This window comes from Anolis sagrei, chromosome 6 (genome assembly GCF_037176765.1).
Source record: "Anolis sagrei isolate rAnoSag1 chromosome 6, rAnoSag1.mat, whole genome shotgun sequence".
NCBI classification, from domain to species: Eukaryota; Metazoa; Chordata; class Lepidosauria; order Squamata; family Dactyloidae; genus Anolis; species Anolis sagrei.
This window is the reverse complement of record NC_090026.1, coordinates 96,801,226-96,825,121: the sequence shown is the minus strand read 5'-3', so window position 1 is coordinate 96,825,121 and position 23,896 is coordinate 96,801,226. Positions and strand designations below refer to the sequence as shown.

The following is a 23,896-nucleotide window of genomic DNA, read 5'->3' as shown; positions in this document are numbered from 1 at the left end:
GCAGTGGAATATGATGGCTGAGAGCTTGTTGGAGTCTTCTCCAGAGGTTTTTAAGCAGAAGCTGGATAGCCATCTGTCGGGGGTGCTTTGGTTGTATTTTCCTGCATGGCAGAGTGGGGATGGATTGGATGACCCTTGAGATATCTTCCAACTGTACTAGTCTATGAATCTTCCATATATATATATATATATATATATATATCGAAGACTCGTACATTAGTAGAGTTGGAAGAGATCTTCAGGCCATTCCTCCATCCCTGTATATATACATATCCCTCCATCTATCTTTCTATCTATCTATATATATAGACTAGACACCCCCTGCCACACATTGCTGTGGCCCAGTTTGTGTACATGTGTTTGTGTGTGTATATATTTGTGTATGTGTGTATATATGTGTGTTTGTGTGTGTGTGTGTGTGTGTGTATGGTTTTCTGCATGCATCGTATTTTTCATTTTTTGGCTTTTTAAGTCTCTTCTGCTGTGTTTTTCAGTATTTTTATGAGTGGCGGTCACTCGTTGGCCTGATAAGTGTATTGTGTCCAAATTTGGTGTCAATTCGTCCAGTGGTTTTTGATTTATGTTAATTCCACAAATGAACATTACATTTTATTTATATAGATATATAGATATAGATATAGTGAGCATATATACAAACACACACACACTTAGTCTTTGAATGCTCACCATATATCAGGCATTGACAAACTTGGGCCATAGGCTGTTAGCAGGCCCGTAGCCAGGATTTCGTTTCGGGGGAGGCTAAAATTTTTTTCAGGGGGGGTTTCGGGGGGGCTGAGTTTCGGGGGGGGGGCTGAGTCTGAGTGAAAGAGGGTCTACCCTAGCAAACCTTTTGTATCATTACCCCAATACCCCCATGCATATGGGATATATTGAGTATGGTGATCAGATCATGATATGAATAAACATAACAGTTTAAATAATGCACCAGTAAGGCCTTTTCGCGAACCACCATGAGAATTTCGGGGGGGGCTGAAGCCCCCCGAGCCCCCCCCCCCCCCCTGGCTACATGCCTGGCTGTTAGGAATTGTGGAAGTTGAAGTCCAAAACCCTGGACGTTTTTGGACTTCAACTCCCACCGTTTTGGACTTCGATTCCCACAATTCCTAACAGCGAATTGTGAGAGCTGAAGTCCAAAACACCCTGAGGACCCAAGTTTGCCCATACCTGACATATATGGAGGGACACTCTGCATCACTGCTTCTTAAACGGTGGGTCCCTTTTGCTCTACGTTGGGGTGACGAATGAAATGCCCATTAAGGCGACTGAATGCCAACCAATGGCACGAATCTGCTAGCGACAACGTGCAGTGTTGACAGCGGACTCTGCACAAAATGCTTCCAGGAGAAGGCAAATCAGCCTGTTTCACAAGCTTTGCAGATGCTGATTTGTTCTGGTTTTCATACCTCTGTGATTTGCCTATATGCCTGGGATCCCGCACAGGAGAAAAAAAGGGGGAGGCGAGTGGGAGAAAAGTTGGAGCATCCCTGGTGTAGATGAGGGCACAGAGCGCAACCCCCCGCCAGGCTCTTCCCCTTGCTGCAGACAGGCACCCAGGCAGGAGGGGGATTTTGCGAACTTGCTGCAGTGCGATACGGAGCGAGAAGCAGGAGAGCGCGGAGCGGCGGCGCGTTCAAAGGGGAAAGAGACCCAAACACGTCCCCCTTTCCCCGTTCCCTCCGGCTGTGGATGCCCAGCAAGGGCGCGCCTGCGTAGGAGGCGCCTCCACCCCCACGCCCGCCTTCGCAGTGGGTCGCGCGGGGCTCGAAGCCTCTGCCGCGCAAAAAAAAGCCACCTTCCAAGGCTTCCCCTCACAGCTTTGGGGGAAATGAGGCAAACGCGCGTCCCTTCAGCCTCCCGCTCCGTCTTAGCCAGGATGAAAGGGCAGCCAAGCATCCTCCTCCATCCCTCCTTCGCTGCTTCCCTTCCTTGACCAAATCCCTTCAAAACAGCTGAGCTTCCCCCCCCCCCCCGCCCGCCAGAGTCGAGTCACAATGCCATGGTGTTACCTGTTGTCCACCAGCTGTGCTTCCCTCTCTCTCCAGCTTCGCCTCCGTCGTGTGTTGTCAGGCGCTTGGGTCCAAAGCAAGTGGGGTTGGTGTGCGCGCGCGACGCCTCCTCCCGCTCTCGCGCCCTTCTGTGCCGAAAGGAGGGGAGCTCCGCCACCCTCTTCTCACCCCCGTCTTTTGGTTTGGTCCCCCCCCCCCCCCCGCTTTTAACTCTTCTGACTGAGGCGATGCGGACAAGGCTTTGCGTCTCTCTCCGAAGCGCCCAGTCCAAGTCTAGAGAAGGGAAAGGCTGCGCCTCAAGTTTCACGCGCTTCTCTCCACCTCATTGACCCCCTTCGTTTGAACGCGTGGTTGTCTTCAGTGGGCGGCCCACAGCCTCTGCCCTTTGCCCACCGGGCGGGCTTTGACGCTTAGGGCGGCTGACCCTGGGTGCCACGTTCACACAACCTGTACAGCCAAGGGAAAGTCTAAACACAGCCTTCAGTGGGGAGGAAGTCTACACACAACACTGGATAGGGAGAAAAGCTCAACCCAAGATACAAAAGGGAGAGAGTCAGAGGAAGGCAACATTCAGTGAGGAGGAAATCTGAACACAACATTCAATGGGAAGGAAGTCTCAACACAATGTTCAATGGGGAGGAAATATGAACACAACATTCAATGGGAAGGAAGTCTCAACACAATGTTAAATGGGGAGGAAATCTGAACACAACATTCAATGCGGAGGAAGTCTCAACACAACGTTCAATGGGGAGGAAATCTGAACACAACATTCAATGCGGAGGAAGTCTCAACACAATGTTCAATGGGGAGGAAATCTGAACACAACATTCAATGGGGAGGAAGTCTCAACACAATGTTCAATGGGGAGGAAATCTGAACACAACATTCAATGGGGAGGAAGTCTCAACACAATGTTCAATGGGGAGGAAATCTGAACACAACATTCAATGCGGAGGAAGTCTCAACACAATGTTCAATGGGGAGGAAATCTGAACACAACATTCAATGCGGAGGAAGTCTCAACACAACGTTCAATGGGGAGGAAATCTGAACACAACATTCAATGGGGAGGAAGTCTCAACACAACGTTCAATGGGGAGGAAATCTGAACACAACATTCAATGGGGAGGAAGTCTCAACACAATGTTAAATGGGGAGGAAATCTGAACACAACATTCAATGCGGAGGAAGTCTCAACACAATGTTCAATGGGGAGGAAATCTGAACACAACATTCAATGCGGAGGAAGTCTCAACACAACGTTCAATGGGGAGGAAATCTGAACACAACATTCAATGGGGAGGAAGTCTCAACACAATGTTCAATGGGGAGGAAATCTGAACACAACATTCAATGGGGAGGAAGTCTCAACACAATGTTCAATGGGGAGGAAATCTGAACACAACATTCAATGGGGAGGAAGTCTCAACACAATGTTCAATGGGGAGGAAATCTGAACACAACATTCAATGCGGAGGAAGTCTCAACACAATGTTCAATGGGGAGGAAATCTGAACACAACATTCAATGCGGAGGAAGTCTCAACACAATGTTCAATGGGGAGGAAATCTGAACACAACATTCAATGCGGAGGAAGTCTCAACACAACGTTCAATGGGGAGGAAATCTGAACACAACATTCAATGGGGAGGAAGTCTCAACACAACGTTCAATGGGGAGGAAATCTGAACACAACATTCAATGGGGAGGAAGTCTCAACACAATGTTCAATGGGGAGGAAATCTGAACACAACATTCAATGCGGAGGAAGTCTCAACACAATGTTCAATGGGGAGGAAATCTGAACACAACATTCAATGCGGAGGAAGTCTCAACACAACGTTCAATGGGGAGGAAATCTGAACACAACATTCAATGGGGAGGAAGTCTCAACACAACGTTCAATGGGGAGGAAATCTGAACACAACATTCAATGGGGAGGAAGTCTCAACACAATGTTAAATGGGGAGGAAATCTGAACACAACATTCAATGCGGAGGAAGTCTCAACACAATGTTCAATGGGGAGGAAATCTGAACACAACATTCAATGCGGAGGAAGTCTCAACACAACGTTCAATGGGGAGGAAATCTGAACACAACATTCAATGGGGAGGAAGTCTCAACACAATGTTCAATGGGGAGGAAATCTGAACACAACATTCAATGGGGAGGAAGTCTCAACACAATGTTCAATGGGGAGGAAATCTGAACACAACATTCAATGGGGAGGAAGTCTCAACACAATGTTCAATGGGGAGGAAATCTGAACACAACATTCAATGCGGAGGAAGTCTCAACACAATGTTCAATGGGGAGGAAATCTGAACACAACATTCAATGCGGAGGAAGTCTCAACACAACGTTCAATGGGGAGGAAATCTGAACACAACATTCAATGCGGAGGAAGTCTCAACACAACGTTCAATGGGGAGGAAATCTGAACACAACATTCAATGGGGAGGAAGTCTCAACACAATGTTCAATGGGGAGGAAATCTGAACACAACATTCAATGGGGAGGAAGTCTCAACACAATGTTCAATGGGGAGGAAATCTGAACACAACATTCAATGGGGAGGAAGTCTCAACACAATGTTCAATGGGGAGGAAATCTGAACACAACATTCAATGCGGAGGAAGTCTCAACACAATGTTCAATGGGGAGGAAATCTGAACACAACATTCAATGCGGAGGAAGTCTCAACACAACGTTCAATGGGGAGGAAATCTGAACACAGCATTCAATGCGGAGGAAGTCTCAACACAATGTTCAATGGGGAGGAAATCTGAACACAACATTCAATGGGGAGGAAGTCTCAACACAATGTTCAATGGGGAGGAAATCTGAACACAACATTCAATGAGGAGGAAGTCTCAACACAACATTCCATGGAGAGGAAGTCTGAACATAACATTCTATGGCAGTGTTTCTCAACCTGGGGGTAGGGACCCCTGCAGGGGTCGCCAGGAGGTGCCACAGAGGTCACTAAAGACCATCAGAAAACACAGTATCTTCTGTTGTTCATGGGGGCTCTGTGTAGGAGGTTTGGCCCAATTCTATCATTGGTGGGGTTCAGAATGCTTTTTGATTGTAGGTGAACTATAAATCCCAGCAACTACAATTCCCAAATGTCAAGGCCTATTTTCCCCACACTCCACCAGTGTTCACATTTAGCATACTGAGTATTCGTGCCAAATCTGGTCCAGATCCATCATTGTTTGAGTCCATAGTGTTCTCTGTAGGTGAACTACAACTCCCAAACTCAATGCCCACCAAACCCTTCCAGTGTTTTCTGTTGGTCGTGGGATTCTGTGTGCCAAGTTTGGTTCAATTCCATTGTAGGTGGAGTTCAGAATACTCTTTGATTGTAGGTGAACCATAAATCCCAACAACTACAACTCCCAAATTATGTATCATAACAGGAGCAAAATTACAGTTATGAAGTAGCAAAGGAATGTTATGGTTGGGGGTCACCACAACATGAGGAGCTGTATTAAGGGGTCGCGGCATTAGGAAGGTTGAGAAACACTGTTCTATGGGGAGGAAGACTAAACACAACAAAGTCTAAACACAAGATTTGATAGGGAGGAAGTCTGAACACAACATTCCATGAGAAGGAAGTCTGAACCCAAGATTGGATAGAGAGAAAACCTAAACACAAGATTCAATAGGGAGAAAGTCTCAACACAACATTCAATGGGGTGGAGGTCTCAACACAACGTTCCATGGAGAGGAAGTCTGAACATAACATTCTATGGGGAGGAGGTCTAAACACAAGATTTGATGAAGAAGGAAGTCTAAACACAACATTCCATGGGAAGGAAGTCCAAACACAACATTGGATAGGGAAAAAATCTAAACACAAGATTCAATGGGGAGGAAGTCTCAACACAACAGTCAACGGGGAGGAAGTCTCAACACAATGTTCCATGGAGAGGAAGTCTGAACATAACATTCTATGGGGAGGAGCAGGCATCTGGCGGGGGCGGGGGAGGCTTGCGGGGCTTCAGCAACCCCCCCCCCCGCCTGAAATTCTCATGGTGGTTCCCGAAAAGGCCTTACTGGTGCATTCTTTAAACTGTTATGTTTATTCATATCATGATCTGATCACCATACTCAATATATCCCATATGCATGGGGGTATTGGGGTAACGATACAAAAGGTTTGCTATGGTAGACCCTCTTTCACTCGGACTCAGCCCCCCCCCAAAACGAACTCACCTCCCCCCCCCGAACAAACTCACCCCCCCCCCCCGAATCGAAATCCTGGCTACGGGCCTGGGGAGGAGGTCTAAAAACAAGATTTGATGAAGAAGGAAGTCTAAACACAACATTGGATGGGGAGAAAAATCTAAACTCAAGATTCAATAGGGAGGAAGTCTCAACACAACATTCCATGAGGAGGAAATCTGAACACAACATTCAATAGGGAGGATGTCTAAACACAAGATTTGATGGGGAGGAAGTCTGAACACAACACTGCATAGGGAGAAAATTGGGGAAAAAAAGATTCAATACGGAAGAAGTCTCAACACAACATTCAATGGGGAGGAAGTCTAAACACAACATTCAGTGAGGATTAAGTCTACACCAATGGTTCCCAACCTGTGGTCCATGGACCACCAGTGGTCCATAAGAACTAAAATATGGTCCACAGCCTCACCATTACTACACTGTTGCAATGAGAGTGACTGGTCTCGCAAAACCCTCTTATAGTGCTGAAGCTTATTAAATATGGTTTTCTGTGGGTGAGCAGACGGCATATGTTCTGTATCAGAAATTAGAGCTTATGTGGTCTATCCAATAAAATTTTCTGAGTCAGCACCCCAAATAACCACATCAAATCTAAATTTGACCAAAAACTTTTGGTACTAATGTTGGAGAGTGGTCCCTGGTCAAAGTGGTCCATGGTCAAAAAAAACGTTGGGAACCACTGGTCTACTGACATTGGATAGGGAGAAAATCTAAACAAGATTCAATAGAGAGGAAGTCTAAACACAACATTCAATGTAGAGGAGCACTAAACTTAGCTGGTGGATTTCCATGACTGGGCTAGGTTTCAAACGCTGATCTCCAGGGTCGTAGTTCAATGCTCAAGCTACTTACACAATGCTAATTGAAAAAAACATGTATCATGAGTTTGGGGCCCAATTCTAAAAACATAAATTGTTTATGCTTCGCTCCATAGAATGTGACTTTTTGGGTCAAGTTGATTCAATATAACTTTGTAGTTCAACAAACGCAATCCTATAAGCCATTTCTCAGGAATAAGTCCTATTGCATTTACAAGAAATTACATCCAAATAAATATGTATACTAGGCAAGGGTGGGAATTATGCAACCCTTCAGATGGTTTCAGTTCTCAGAACTGGTAATACTGGAAATTGCAGTTCAGCAACTTCAAGAGGGCTGCATAATTTTTGTCCCTGGTATACAAAATAGCTGTTTTAACCAGATTGGCTTCCTCATAAGTCAAATGTAACATGGATCTGGTCAAGAATATTCAAACACTTGTTGACTTTCCTGTGCTTCATATAAAAATTGCTACTTCACAATGAGCTTGGTAATATTCTTATAGGTTTATAACCATATTTTAGTTGGTACAGTCTATCTGCCTTTATTAAAGGTTGTTAGATCAGTATGGATTTAAAAGTTCAGCCCTTTTAAATCCATATAATCTCAGAAAGAAATGTAGGGCTTAATTTTGGTTGGATCTGTCCACTCATTGTTTAAACTCTATGGTAACTCACAAAGGTTAATTATTCTAAACCAGCCAATAGCACTTGAATAATAATGATTTCTATGAATAGTGCTGTGCATTTCCAAAGTTTATTTTACAATTGGAAAGTTGCAGCCAAAGTACTCAAGACAAATTAAGGCTTAGAAGGAGAAAAAAGACAGGAAGAAGAAAAAGAGGAAGAAGATGAAGCGGGAGGAGGAGATTTATTTTAGCAGAACTTCAAATGCAGTCCATAAACCTGTGCATGAAGCATTTAATCTAATTTCTTAATTGTTTAGAAATATTATTGTTAGCCCACAAACTTTTTTTAGAAAGCAAAACTTCTTGTAGACAATTCTGGATTTTGGAATATTTTGGATTTTGGAATTTTGAGTAAAGGATGCTCGGTTATTGTATTCTCTATACATTCTACTGCTTTCTGTTGGTTTTTTCTCCTTCTAGTTGGTTGATTTGCTATCTCATTAACTTCATTATATTTTGCTGTAATTGTGGGTGTTAATTTTTTTGGTTTTGTATATCACTTACAGAAGAAAATGGATAAATGGCATATCTTAGAAATAAATTGTATACCTTAGCTTTTTATTTTTTGGGTTGAAAAAAATAAACTGAAAAAAATCTACAATCAAGTCTTTTAAAAATTAAACAAGGATTTATTTACTTGCTCTATAACTATAGGGTAATAATGATTACTGGTTGATATATTTGGCATCCCGGTTTAAAAGTGTGGTCTATTTTAGAAACAAATAGTAAATATTCAATACATGAAGAGTCTTGCTATTACTATTAAAAGAACTAAATATAAACACTATTTTAGAAGTTGGATAAAATGTTTTATTAGTTATTATTGCTATAAAAATATGGGTAAGGGATGTTATATATTTTAATTTGTTTCATTGCCTTATGTTTTTTATTTGCTTATATGTTTTAATTATTTTATAATTGATAGGATATTTTTATGATTATATTGCAATGTGTATTGAATTCTTGCCGGATTTTGTAAGCTACCTTGAGTCCCCTGAGGGGTGAGAAAGGCAGCGTGTAAATGAAGTAAATAATAAATAAATAAATCTATTATTTTAACACAGTTACCTGGTAATGTAGAAAGTAATTATATTATGAATCACTTATTGCAACTTCTAATAGAATTGGAAGGTCATCATAATTGTTACGTGCTTTAAGTCAATTGCAACCTATGGCAGTCCCCTCAAAGGATTTCTTAGTGATTTTTCACTCTTTGTGATTTTTCAGTCTTTGGCTGGATCTATACTGCCCCATATTCCAGGATCTGGTCCCAGGTTATCAGGGCCTTCTCAGCTGTGCCCCCCCGCATGTGGAACATGCTTCCAAATGAGATAAGATCAGCTTCATCCCTCCTAACTTTCAGGAAGAAATTGAAATCGTGGTACTGGGACCAGGCTTTTGGACAGCAGTCATAATTATGCACTTTCCTTGGAAATTGACTGGAATGGTGATACAGCTGATGATACTGTTTTATTGTTTTAATTAATGCTTCATGTATTGTTTTAATTAATACTTTTTGTATTTTAATTGTTGTTGTAGTATTGTAATTGTTTATATGTAGTGGCATCAAATCATTGCCAAATGTAAGCCGTCCTGAGTCCCCCTTCAGGGGTAGAGAAGAGACGGGGTAGAAATACTGGAAATAAATAAATAAATAAATCTGCTGTGAACTGAATTAAAAGAGTCTCCAGTACCAGATAATCTGGGCTAAGAAGATAATCTGGTATCAGATCCTTGAATATAGGGCAGTGTATATCCAACCTTAGACTGAGAAACTGTGTCTTGCCCACAGTCACTTTGTGGGGTCCCATGATTGAGTGAGAATGCAAGCCATGGTCTCCCTAATTCTTAGCCTGGTACTGAAACCACTATATTAGACTGGCTCTGAAGATCATAATACTATGAACACATAACATTGCTAAAATCCCCTGGCTGAGAAACTATAGAGTACTATAAGGTTCTCTCCCAAACCACACTGGTGTGATATGAAATATGCATTTCAAATAAAAAGAAAGAAAGAAAGAAAGAAAGAAAGAAAGACTCCATACTTCATTATTCTAGATATTTTAAAACTGAATCATGGTCTGTTACTGAAAACCATTGCCAAATCAAAACTGTGGTAAATAATTATTCAGATCTGGCACATTTCTAATGGATTTCTGAATGCTGCAGCTGCATTTAACTGTGCATATTCTACTGAAGTTATCTCAACTTGTCTCTACAAAGAGCCCAATAAGAGTAATTTGTTATGACATTTTGATAGAAAGCTTCCATTTGTTCATGCCAAATTCCTTGATAATTGGCTTTAATTAAAAGTAAAAACTTTGGCTACTTTGACAAGATGGTTTATTCTATCACTGCTGAAAGATCTCACTTTCCTTTCTGATTAATGAGGCTATAAGAAATTCCAGAAAGAAAATCCTCCCAGTGATGTTTCATTAAGTATAGTTACAATTGTACATTGGGTTCAAGTAGGATGATATATACAATCGATTACAAGAGGAAAGGTTATCCCCTATGATCTTACCTCCCTCCCAGCCAGGTACTATGTCAGTGAGCAGGTGACATAAAGTGGGTGGCAGGGGAGGGGGGTAGCTGTTGTCTATAAAGACCATCTTAACCTGGCCAGATTACTCACTAGGAAGCTAAATCACATTGAGCATGTGAACCTGAAATCTGAAAACCAGGAATACACTGTTAGCGTACTGTCCACCCTGCTGCCTAACAAACTCTGCTGCATGGGTGGAGGACCTACTAATATGATCTGCCCTTGAGATTCCAGGAGGCATTAGAGAGTTCTATGGCTGGTATAATTGACGATCCTGTTGAAACCTGGTTAATAAGTGGAATCAAAATCTAACCTGGGCTATTGATACAATTGCTCCCAAACATCGCAACTGTCACTCAGAGGACCTTTTCATCAGTTATCCCATGTCTCTGGAATGATTTCCCAGAAGAGCTCTGGCAGCTAAACGAGGTGTTGGAATTTAAAATGCAATTGAAGGCCTCTCTTTTCCGACAAGCCTACCCAGCCAACTTTCAATCATGAGTTTTTATTTGCATTCTATTACCACTATATGTCAATTTGGTAGCTGTGTTTGGTATAAGTTTTCATTTGTGTGTGTGTGTGTGTTTATCTATGCTTATCTATGAAATTTAGTAATGTATTGTATTTTTATGTTCATTTGATTTTGAATTTGTTGTACCTCAAGCCATCAGGAGAGGCAGGTAATAAATAAAAATTATTATTATTATTATTATTATTATTATTTCAACACATTCATCAAAACATCTAGCAGACTCCATTCCTGTACATATTCCAAGCTCACTTTGTACCTAAAAATGAAACTGAATATTGAAAAGATAGCAGCTATGCACATTCAGTTTGCTCCCATGTAAGCTTTGTCCAAACATTTGGATGTATATGTGGAAATTGGTTCAAGCATGTGCTTGTTCTTCTATTCCAGGGTTTGGCCATTGAGAGTCTCCAGATGTTGTTGGACTGCAAATCCCATCAGTCCAGTCAGCACTGCCAATAGTGAGGGGGTCATATTCCAATAACTATTGGAAGCTGCAGGATTTCCATCCCTAAGTCTGTGCTTTCCTTATATGCAGCAGATCAGAGAAATAGGAAAGCTGTGTGGCACAGACACTTATATTCAATGAGCCATAGTTATTTGTATATTGAATAATTTATACTAAAGAAACCAATAAAATTATTTTTTTAAAAAAAAAGTTAATAAAACCCCAGAAATGTGCCTATTGGGTTTGTTTCAGGAGATAATTGGTAAAGAAGATGTAGAGATTTGCCAATATAGAATTGTGACAGCAAGAATTACAATAGCCACATTTTGGATGGGGAAAAATAGAACTACTCATTAAGGATTGGAGAAGAAAATTGGCTGAGTATATTCGAATGACCAAACACTCCAATGGCATAAGGGGAGGAAATAATGAAGACTCCACTAGAAAATGGAGACTTGCCTTTGAGTACTTAAAAAAGAAGACAAAAATAGATTTTGAAAGAGCTGCATGGGGAATCTATTAGTGTAATGATAAAGACAGATTTTTGTTAGATATTAGTTCTAAACTATGTGGTGTTGGCAGTCATGGGTCATGGCTCATGGGTGGGAAGGGGGGATTTGGGAAATAGTATTTGCATTTTGATAGCTGAATTGTGTAGATTGTATGCTATCTTCACATAACATAATAAAATTTATATAAAAAATAATAATTTCTACTTGACCATCTTTGTCTTCTTTAAAAAGATTTTTTTAAAAAAACTTATTAACTTTAAGTGAATTAACCAGGCAGCACTGTTTTAAAATTAACCTTTACATGAACTTTTTATATTACTCTTTTAAAATGTAATTTGTGATAGCAACTGTAAACATTTTTTTTTAAAAAAACACAGCTATTGACCTTGCATTATTTAAAGATAAATTGGTACAAGCCGGAGGACTAAACTGCTATGGCACTCTCTGTCTTCATTTTGAGGGTATTGGCTCACAAATTACTGTCAAATAGCCTTCTTTTACTATACATGAATAGGCTATAAATAGCTTTCCAACTGAGAATGGTTTCACTAACTTTATTGATTTGTTCCTATAGGATGTGCCTCATAGGTAAAAAGTGGAGAGGGGGAAAGACAGAGTAAAATGGAAATCGAAGTAGAAAACCAACAATTCCTGTAGAATAGTTTATCCTATTCTTGTGCTACAAAAGCTCCAGTTGAGGGAAGGAAGCATAATAATGAGCTACATATTTACAATTTTGCTTCATCAGAAAAAGACTCTTCCATAATAATTATAGTGATGAAAACATGATTATCTTCAGAAGTGGAAAGTGATTAGCATACTTAATTATGTACTTGATGGTTTTGGATTTTTCATTTAAAATTGGATTGAAGGTCGTGTATCTGCTGATGAGCACGTGGTCAATATGTGGCCTGGTCCTGTGCAGTATTAAGTCCTCTAGGGAAAAATGATTCAGCATTTATATTGCAGTATAAGATCAGATGGTGAATGCAGGAAATAAGCATACAATACTTTAAAAAGCTGTACAATATTGAACTGGTTCAATTTCCACAGTACTTTTGTCTTGACTAGCGCCAACTCTGTTGAATTACAGGTAAGTATATTTCCAGGTCCTATGTGTGGATACTTGGGAAAGAATGTGGGACTGTCTATGTTGAAAGTATGGCATCCACCATTGAGCAATGACTTTACCAATAAAGATTGCTATGGCATGAAGTGTTTTGCAATGAACAATTTGCATTTTTAGAAGCATTGCTCTTGTTATGTTATTTCAAGTTGGTTCCAATCTATAGTAAACATAGAGTTGGCAGACGTAAGCTTGAGAGAGTTATCTTATGTGTTGGTTTTCTGTAAACTGTGTGATCCAATTGTTGGTATGGTTTGTGGATGACTAGGACATCTAGAAAAGGCAATTTTCCTTCATCCACATATCTGAACCATATAGTGGGCTTTTAGTTGCTGTTTCCAGTGCTTGTTTTTGAAAGTGTTCCATGTAGAAATTTGCTATGACTGGGCTGAGAGGGCTCCCCATAGCTACTCCATCTTTCTGTTCATAGAATTCATTGTCCCACTGAAAGTAGCTAGTGATGAAGCAATGGTGAAACAGAGCTGTGATGTCTTCTGGGAACTTCTGGTTGATTAGTGTGATGGTCTCTGCTACTGGGACCATGGTAAATAGAGACACCACATCAACACTGATCAGTTTGTCATTGGTATTTAGCTTGAGGTAGCTGTTTTTTTCTATGAAGTGGGCTGAGTCCTTGATGCAGGAGAGAATGCTTCTAGAACATGGCCATACAGCCCAAAAAAAAACCTACAACAACCCAGTGATTCCGGCCATGAAATCTTTTGACAATACAGCAAACTTAACTCTTTTCTTGGTTCCAGGGAAAAAAAATGTACTTTTATCCCCACAACTTTTTGTACATCTTGGATACTCAATTGTATTTGCCAGATGATTGAAATGGGTGGGAGTTTGTGTAATTTTTTAAATATAAAATTGTATACTTGCTGAAATCTTTCAACTAAACAAGAAATCTCTGTCTTATTCTTGAATGGAACATTTTTGCTTCTAATCTGAAAAGCTCTTACCAACCTGCATTTTATATTAGAGGGAATGGTCAATATTATCAAGGTATTAACATTGTCTGTATTAAAGATAAACTTCCATTTGCTTGATGGAATTCCACTTTGCTCTTACAGTGATTTCACTGAGCCAGATCAGAAAAAAAATATCTTAATTCCAAGGTCATTCTCAAATTATTTTTACTCAGTAGCTATGATGATAAAAAGCCAAATAATATAACAAATAAGGTTAAGCGTGTGTGATAAATTGCACCCTTTCTATGGACAAGAAACATTGCTCACATTCAGCTGCCATTTTGTTGTGCTTGCCACCCAGCTTCTTCTTACAGTACCAAAGCACTGATGCCAAAATGTTCTCATTTTCTTCAATATGAAGAAGCTTGTGTCAATGTGAAAGTGTAAGATTTCACACAATATTTACAGTGATTTGGTTTCAAGTATATTACAAAACGTTCTTGCTCAGAAATTATGGCATTTGAATAGTAAATATTGAGAATGTGGAGTACCTAAAACTAGTTGATGTCCTATTAGTTTAGCAATGCATAAAAAGAAGAAAACCGAGGTAATTGTCCCACTATTGTTTAAAGATAAAAGTCCTAATCTAGTAAAACCTCTATTACATATATTTATTATAGCTTTAAAATTTGGTGCAGGTTTTTATTATTGTTATTGTGTGCATTCAAGTCATTTTCACCTTATGGTGACCCTAAGGCAAGCATATCACACAGTTGTCTTTGTAGGATTTGTTTAGAGAGTATAAAATCGTATAAAACAATCCCATAGGTTCACATGTAATTGAACACAAATGTGGTCAGGATGTGATTTCTTAGATTTGCTAGACTCCACCTTTTGCAATTCATGCTCATTGCTCACACTGCCTAGGCTGCTTGGATTTGGAGTCTAATAAAATCTGGAGATATGTAGGTTGGCCACTCCACTCTAAGAAGTGATGGATTTTTTCCCTTTGATTAATAGCTGTGCAAATATACAAGGCATTTACAAAAAGAAATGTAAACAACCAACAATCAAAACAACATCCATTCCTTTCTCCAACAATTGTGTTTATCAAAAGCGTTTGGACCTGGTGGCAAGAAGATAGACATCTCAACCAATTATTTGACTGTATGCTATTTATAGAAATCTAACCTTTTTAGTCCCAAAGACAGGCAAATAGAAAAGCAGCATAATGTTATAAATTTAAGCCTTAAATTATAGTAATTTTGTGCTCTTATGGCCTAATGATCAAAGAGTATTGGCAAAAACTTTTCAAGGAGTCACTTATGAGGCCAAAGCAGTGCAATTTTTTTGCCCTATGCTGTTGATGGAAGACTGTGACAATTGACTTGCAGTGATGTCTTAAGAGCTTATCATATGCCCCCCCCCCATGCTATTTCACCAGCAAGTGTCGTTCTGCGTACAATGGCACTGAGGCAACACTTCCCTCATCACAGGGGAGAAGTGGCACCCAACCAGGGCAGAAGTGTGCTGGCTCCATCGGAGCCTGCACAACACGGGAGCTTTCCCGTGTTGATAAGGAAGCATCCTAAGACACTTCCATGCAGTTGGAGGAAGGACCTCTGCCGGAAGTTGAGGGACACTGTATGATGGGCTGCATGCCCATCCGTCCCTCAACTGGCTGGCAAGCATCCTAGGAAACTTAAATTGATAAATCTGATTAGGTCTTTAAACAGGTCAGTCACCTGGAAGTCACTTATTTGCACAGGAGTGAAATAAGAATTCAGTGAAGACTTGTATTACTCATTTGGTGAAAGTTAGGGCTTGGAATTGTCTCTTTGGGACATAGGTCCAAAAGTTGGACAAGGAGACTAACAACTGAGCCTCCCATTAACTCTTGCAACTTTCAGGAGGTTTCCTCATATTGGCCTTCTAGATTTTGGGTTCTCATCAGGATTCAGGAATTCTGTTCAGGTGAAACTATGAAAAGGTCTAGGAAGGCCACTGGCCAAAGCTGCTCCCATACTAGGTTGCTATTCATAAGTTAACAGTAAAATAGTTTACATTATGTTAAAGTAGACAATAAAGGCACTGAAATAGATTTTTCATGCTTTCTTTCATTCATAAACCAGAGTGGAAACTGCTGTCCATGAAATCAGAAGATGACTAGGAGTTGGAAGGGCAGCTAGGAAGGAATTTGGACAAGATTCGGAAGTGTAAAAATTTAGCATTGATGGGTAGTTCATGCCATCATACTTCCCATTTCTGTCTATGGTTGTTAAGGCTGGATACCAAAAGAAAGTTGATAGGAAGAAAATCAAACCCTTGAGATATGGTGCTGGAGAATTCTGTAGGTACTGTGGATCGTTAAAAAGACCTATAAATGGGTCCTAGAGTAATTCAGAACTCTGTCTAGAAATCAGCATGTCAGCTGACATATTTTGCTCATAGTATAAGAAGAAATGACTCAGTAGAAAAGAGGTTAGTGTTTGGTAAAGCGAAGGACAGTAGAAAATTAAGATATATTTCACTATGTGGGACAGGTATTGTGTGAGATTTCTTGTGGTCAGCAATTATTTTAGTAAATTGACTGATTACAATTAATTGAATAATTAACTTAATTGTAATGCATTCATTCAAAAATAATACTAATAATTAATTTCAATCAAAGACCAGTTGTAACAACACATAATTTACGTACAGCAGCTCATGAAGCTCTTATTTCCACAAATAGATTTTAAATAACCATATTGTTGAGCTGTATATATATTGAATTAATTTTATTTGGATTTCCCCCTTTACCCCACCTTTGCTGCCCTATGTCTTTTCATGACTGCATTCTTTCTTTTCCTCTTAGTAATTTCTAGGGATATACACAATATCGTTTTGATATTATGCACATTTCGGGGATTTGGGAGATTCGGTTGCCAAATCCCCAGAAACAAGCCTGGAAGGAGGAAACTGAAGCCTTACCTAATATAGATCACAGCAACCATATCTTTTTGGCTAATAGGGGCAAATGAGGCTGACTTTGTGGGCAGACTCACAATGAGTTGCAGCTCCTCCTCTTCTTTCTTCCCTGGCAGCCTTCTCGATCCCTTCCCAAAGCCCCCCTTCTCAAGCACCTGCTTGAGGTAAATGGTAACTCACTTCCAGCAGCACTTTGTGTGGTGGGGCTATTGAAGAAACCTCTGTGCTCCCTCCTGGGCCATGATGGAAACTGTGATTTTTCTCTCACTTTCTCAACCAACAGATAGCTTGGTTGACTATGCCCATTCTCCTCCCTTCTTGAACTTCAATTCCCAGAACCCTCTCTTGTGGATTTTTTAAACATTTTTATGGTAAAATATTTAAAAATTCCCAAAACTCAGTAGACTGGTGAAATGTTCTGAAACTTGGTAGCTTAAAATTGTAAATGTGGTCTACAAGTGAGATGCATTTCATGCTGATAGGATGAAAAATGACAGAGAAAGAAGCTTTTAAAGTTTTCCCCTTGATGCCAATGGACTGAATCTTACCAGAACAATAACAGACCCTCCTCCCAATTTTGAGAACTTGCCTGTAAACAAAGGAGGAGGAGACACAGAAAACAGAACTGGAAATGGCACAGGCCTTTTGCCAAGTCACACACCCCTAGTAATTTGTCTCTTCCCATCCACTCAACCTCACCAGAGTCTTTGTCAGAATAAATGAATGAAGGGAATGAAGCTCTTGCTTTGGCTTGTTGTTGGGGGAAAAGGGAGAGATTGCTCTCAGAATTTTTCAACAGCAAATAACATAATCAATAAAAACAAAAACAAGCAAGCAAAACTGGTTAAACAGAAAAAAATTACTATTCAGACACACAGGGTGCTTTGAGTATCAGCTGCACTATGAATATGTCAGAACATTTATTCACAGAGAATACAAAACTGTGATCTACAGATATATGTAAATTACTATCAGTATTCAGAAACCTTATATTAATGATAAAGGAATCACATAGCAACATGCACGAGAACTTATCAACCTTTCAAATGTCACATCTAGTATAATAGTTTTATAAAAAGCTCCTTCTCATAAATGACAGGTGCAGAGTGTGAGATACCACTAAACTATTGTTATTTATAAGCTGTGTTCTGTCCATTGTTATAATTATGAGGGGTGTCATTAGATGGAAGAATATTGAAAATGAGGACAAAGTTAACAGGCATTCATTGGGAATTTAGCGGGTGGGGGGGGGAGGGAAAGATTGTTAGCTTTCCTGCCTTGTGCAGCTCACAGAAGAATTGCAGTACATCTTTTCCTCAGATTTCCCTAGCTTTTAGGAGTGATGAGACCAGTTGCCATGAACTGGGGTGAATGCTTCAACTTCTGGCAACATGGCTATCTATGTAATAAAATGGCTTGGGGCAAAGATATTCTGTAGGATGAGATGAAGGCTTCTCTATGTCCCAGCATGGCTTGGGTTTTGGTCTGCTAAGTTTGTGGTTTCATTCTTGTTTGTGTTATCAAGTGTTTCAAATCATCTTATATTGTTTTATGATGATTTCATTAATTTTACCAAACTTCCAATATAGTGTAGACTAGAGGTAAGTAAATCCCCCTCCATTTATGGTCTGTGTGTAGTGCCAATATGTATGAAAAATGTGATGGGGAATTGCCTAACAAGTAATACCAGAAGGAAATACCAGAATAAATCTTTCCATGGTAATGACCTGATAGCCATTAGACCTGCAGTCAAATAGAGAACACGAGATGTGATCTGAAGGCTTAAATTTATATTAGACTTGGTGAACCCATCATGAGTTTAGTCCAAGCTTAAAAAGAGCTAGTCAAAATGTTGAAATTACTTTGAAGATGCAAAAGATTACAGAGTAGAAGAAGGAAGATCCTGAGACAGATTTAGATCAAACATTACAATGGAAAACTGAGAAAAAGAAGGGAATTATGAGATTCATATATAACAAATGAATAGATAATCAATACAATTTGAAACCCACTCTGTTAGAAGTATGGAAAGAGGAAATAAAGTGTAATCAGAGGAAATAATCCAAGAAATACAACAGAAAATACTGATGAAATAGTATAGAACCCCCCAGCAAATAGCCCATGTTACAAAAAAGCACCTAAGTTCTGTTGGCATGAATGTGGGGAAACTGGCACATTTATCCATATGAGGTGGGGCTGTGCCAAGGTACAAGAATTCTAAAGAAAAATAAAAGGGAAATGGAGAAATTATTAGGGCAAAAATAGGATTGAACAAAAAACCATTTTTTAGCCTGAAACTGGAAGGGAAAAGTGGTAGTAAAACTTGGGCCAAGACGACTAAATATATGTTAGCTGCAGCACAAGCTATGATTGCTCTGGGATGGAAAGAACATAAAAAAATGGGACACACAAAAAGGTAAGAATATTTAGAAGATGATATGCTTCAAGATTACATCATGAATAGGAAAATAAATATATGTACCAATTGATACCCCAGGGGGAAATAAGAAGGAAACTGGGAAGAACTGATAGCCAAGGTAAAGGGCAACAGAAAATATAAGAAATTGAACCAGACTACCTTTAAGATCCAACAAACAGAATGAACGATAAAGAAAATGTACGACTATTCCTGGAGGGAGAGGAGTGAACGAGTAAGAGAGTGGGAGGAGAAAACAGTGGAAAAGGGATGGTGGATACAAGTAGGGGAGGAGGGCAATTACATATGATTTTAAATCTTTTTTTGTTAAATTGTTAAATATATATACTGTATAAGTCACCTATGTTATCTTCTAAACTTCCCCTTGAGGAAATGTGGTACAGTAGATTATGCATGTCACCCAACTGCCTCACTTAAAAAATAAACAAGTTTTCTTCTTGGGCTCCATCTACACTGCCATTATAATGCAAATTAAACTGCATTATATTGGTCATATATTCCAGTCTAATGCAGTTCACCCTATGTCTAAAGTTTAGGGCAAGGGCTGGGTAAATGACCTTGGAGGGCAGCATCTGACCCAAATTGTTTCAGACTACACTGACCTGTAATGCAGTTCAATCTGTATTGAAATGGCAATGTAGATGAGGCCTTGGTTAATTTGAGTGATCAACTCTTCTTTTCCACAACTGTTGCATGTGGTTTTGGGTGCTCTTAACCCCAAATGGTTAAATAAAACAAAAATGGTCCCAAAAGTAACCAGACATGCCCTGTAGTGGTAGGCACAAAAAGCACTTAGGACAGTGATGGGCAACCTTTTGAGCTTGGTGTGTCAAAATTCGCCAAAAAACCCGAGCATAATTCAGGTGGGGTGCCACTTCGAGAGAGAAAAAAGACCGCTTGGAGGAGTGAGCAAGCAAGCAACCCACGGCCGGGGGCGCGCCTTTCGGGATTTGGCGCTATACGCAAATCCCAATGCAGCCCCATACTTCTCTGTATGCAGCCGCATGTGGTCACTTGTGATTGAAAATGGCTATGCGTATCAGTGCTGACACGTGTGTCATAGGTTCGCCATTATGGACTTAGGATGAGCTGAACATTAGGAGATAATAGCCAAGGTGATTATCACAGTAAGTTGTATACCACATCTGTTTTCTACAAGAGTGTGGGGGAGAAACGGTGCTCTTTGCAGTGATGTTGTTAGAACAGTGATGCATCTGCACTGTTAATCATTTTTAAAGAAATTGAGATGCTTCATAAGATATATACATTGACATGCTAATCAGTCCCCATGGTTTCTTATTTCCTTTTTAATAATCAACAGAGTTGGCAAGCTTTGTGGTGGCACAAAGCATCTATATTAATCAAGATAACTTTTTTAGACATTGGAAAAAATCAAACTTTATGTAATTTGGAGGGCTGCACTGCCAGAAAACCCTCCCTTGTGGTTGTTTGATGGTATTTTATTTTTAATTTGGAAAAAGAAACAGTGAACTGCTGCATACATAAGAACATCCTTCAAGGAGCAATCGCTGTCAAGGCAGGAACATCTACATTGACCACTTAATGGAATTTGAAGGCAGCTTGAGAGTATTGTATTTAAATGATTCACACTGTGAATGTGCACAGCATACATATTAAAGGCTTTAAACCAGGGTAAACAGAATCAAGAGATACTCCAAAAGAGGCCCATCATGTACACAGCATGTCTAAGGGTTAACCATATCACATGGAAAAACCAATTAAGGAACAGTTGTTCTGGCACTCCGCACATGCTCACTGAGGAGGAGGGGAAGAGTGTGTGAAAATGACCACGATTCCTTCATAGCAGTAAAGCTGTGGAAACTGCAGATCCTGAAACTGGGTTGAGAGACCAATCTGTGCAGTTCATATAAGCACTATGGAGGTTTCAAAACAGATCCGACATAATCATCCTCACAGTGAAACCATATGCACTGACCTATGTGGTCATAGTAGATGTGACTATAGAGTCCTTTCACACTATAGAATTACAGTGCTATTGTTACACATTAACTTCAACTCAATAGAATCCTGAGGTCTGTAGTCTAGCGAGGCATTACAATTCTCATATCTTAGAACCAAAATCTATTATGAACCCTCAGAATTACATTTTTTAAATTGCTATTATGTGGTGACTCCTTTGTTTGCACTTTGATATGCAGGATAGGTCAATCATTTTTGGCGTATACTACTATTTCCCTCCCACCCTCACTAATAACACTATGTAACAAAATTTGGAAAAAAAAACACGTTCCTGGTTTGAAAGTGTTATTCCTGTTTAACAGTGCAGTACTTACTTTGAAAGTAGTTATTGTACTCCAGAAACTTGATTTTCATGCCTGTCACCAACTAAGTTGAATTGGTCAAGACTCGATGAGTAATTCATTGAATAACTATAGCAAAATGTGCTGCAGGATGACCAGCAAAAAAGATGTTTTTGCAGTTTAATAATCTTTTCCCATGTTTTTATGACAGAATCATTGCACAAAATGATGTGTTTCTATCCAAAAGAAAGCCACATATTGTTTCTTATTAGTGATGTTATAATTATTCCTGTGACAATCCTATCCAATATTGGAATTAATAATATGGACCATAATGATGCCCGGATAAGAGTTAATTTCTTCATTTAAAGATTTACACCCCAGTCTTTAATAGCTAATCCTCAAGATTTACAACAGATTGCAAAAATTGAAAGTAAAATCCCCACATAGTCACTCAGTCCTTAGTCCTTCAGCTCTCTAGCCAACTGAAGGAGCCAGATCAAAACCTGAAAAAGTTACTTTTGTATGCCAAAGCTCCCAGAATTTCCCAGACAGAATAGCCTAGAAACCTATGATAATTTAAACAAAAAAAAAACTTTTCCAGGCTCTGCTTTCTTTCAGTGCTGCAGATCAAGCACTGCCGAAGAAACCTCAGCTGCTCCATCATTGACTTGAGTCAACTAGCTTTCCAGTTGCTAAAATACCTACACAGGAGATTCCTGGTGGTCCTAAGGTTTCATTTTCTAGTAGATGGGACAGGAGTGTATTTCTCCTTTTGATGGTTACAAGACAGGAGCTTGAGCCTTCATTGACAAATTGTCTTGTAACAAAATAAGTGATGTCATGGTAAAGCAAGCCAGCACATTGTGGGTATATTTAACTAATTAGGCTTGCACAGCAAAGAGACAGCTAAAGCAGAGAGACATAAACAGTTCCTTCCAAGAATTTTGGCTGGGACTCAGATCAAATTCACTACAAACACAAGCTGTGCCAGGGAAAATTGCATTTGTATTACCATACTTCCATACCACAAATCATATTGCATATTCTTGAACAGCAAATGTCGTTATGCTGGCAAACCACAACCGAAAAGAGAAATAGTAGCAAGATGAAATGCGTTTGGAACAAAATATGCTTTCCCAGTACAATTATCGTCTTGTCAACATGGAGAAAAAAATACGTTTTTCTTAAAAATGGAGAGTGACAAAATGAATTTTAATTAGAAACGCTCATAAGAAACTACTCTGATCCGGCACATCACATGTTAAAATTGTGACATTCCACATATTAGAAGAGTAATAGTACTGTTGGTCATAGTAATAAAAGCAGTAGTAAGAAATGAAAGACTTAGAAGTTTGGATTCTGATTTTAATAGGAGTTAAAATACCTAAAATAAGATGATCAGATCAGCAGTTACTTCAAATGGCACTATGACAATTATATATATATATATATATATATATATATATATATTGTCACAGTGCATAATATTTGCACTATTTGCATTAATATTTGCAACACTGGATAAACTGTGTGTTAGCTTTTATTTTTTTAATGAAAAATATGCACCTAACGGAGAGGCAATAATCCCTTTTTTCTCATTACCTGATAGTTTCTTACCTGTGATGAAAAAGATTCTTACCTGTTGTGAAAAGTGGCTAGGATGCTCAGCATCAAGTGCTGCAATGTTTCTCACAGATCATCTAGTGCTATTTTTGTTTATAAGCTCTATGTACTGAGGGTCTTATCTTCAAGCCTTTTTATGCAAAAATGTAGATGACAAATCTTTTTGCTACGTAGCTTAGTGTGTCTAGTTCTTATCGTGATGTTGTCATAGCGACAGTGACATCAAGGAGTACAGCAATTTAGCTATAAATAAATAAATAAAGGGTTGATTCCAAAGTGAATTCTGCACAATATAGCAGAGTGTCTTTTAAGAAGCCATTTAATGACAAACTGAACTCTCACTGATTCCTCTGGCTCTCAACAGAGGAGTCTAGTGCTGGTGGCTCAAGACCAACAAGCAGAAATAGCATGAAGAGTGCTTCCAACTTCCCTCTCCAGTAAATGCCAGCACACCAGCAAGGGCGGATCTCTGTTCTGCTGGGCAGTCAATGAGGGCCATTACATTCTTGCCTATCCTAAGATATTTATTTTATTTATTTATTTATTTCGAGAATTTATACCCAGTCCTTCTCACCTCTGAACAGGGATGCAGGGCAGCTTACAAGAAGCAATCATTATATGCCAAAGAATACATTAAAATACACAGTTACAATTAAAACAGCAATTAAAAACTATTATAAACATTCAATTTAAAACAGTCCGCTGGTT

The 23,896-nt window shown here is 39.5% G+C and overlaps 1 protein-coding gene across 3 annotated transcripts in view; it reads right to left on the bottom strand.

Annotated features, from left to right (window-relative positions):
* DGKB (diacylglycerol kinase beta) overlaps window positions 1–23,307 on the bottom strand; it is a 305,929-nt gene extending 282,622 nt beyond the window's left edge. For 2 of the 3 annotated variants that reach the window (XM_060782153.2, XM_060782156.2), the window contains exon 1: window positions 2,031–2,205. The gene's annotated coding sequence lies outside the window, so the exon portion shown is untranslated. Of the gene's footprint in view, window positions 1–2,030; window positions 2,206–23,204 lie in introns of those variants that run through there. The other variant, XM_060782155.2, reaches the window with a different exon arrangement.
* Between the last annotated feature and the right edge of the window lie 589 nt (window positions 23,308–23,896).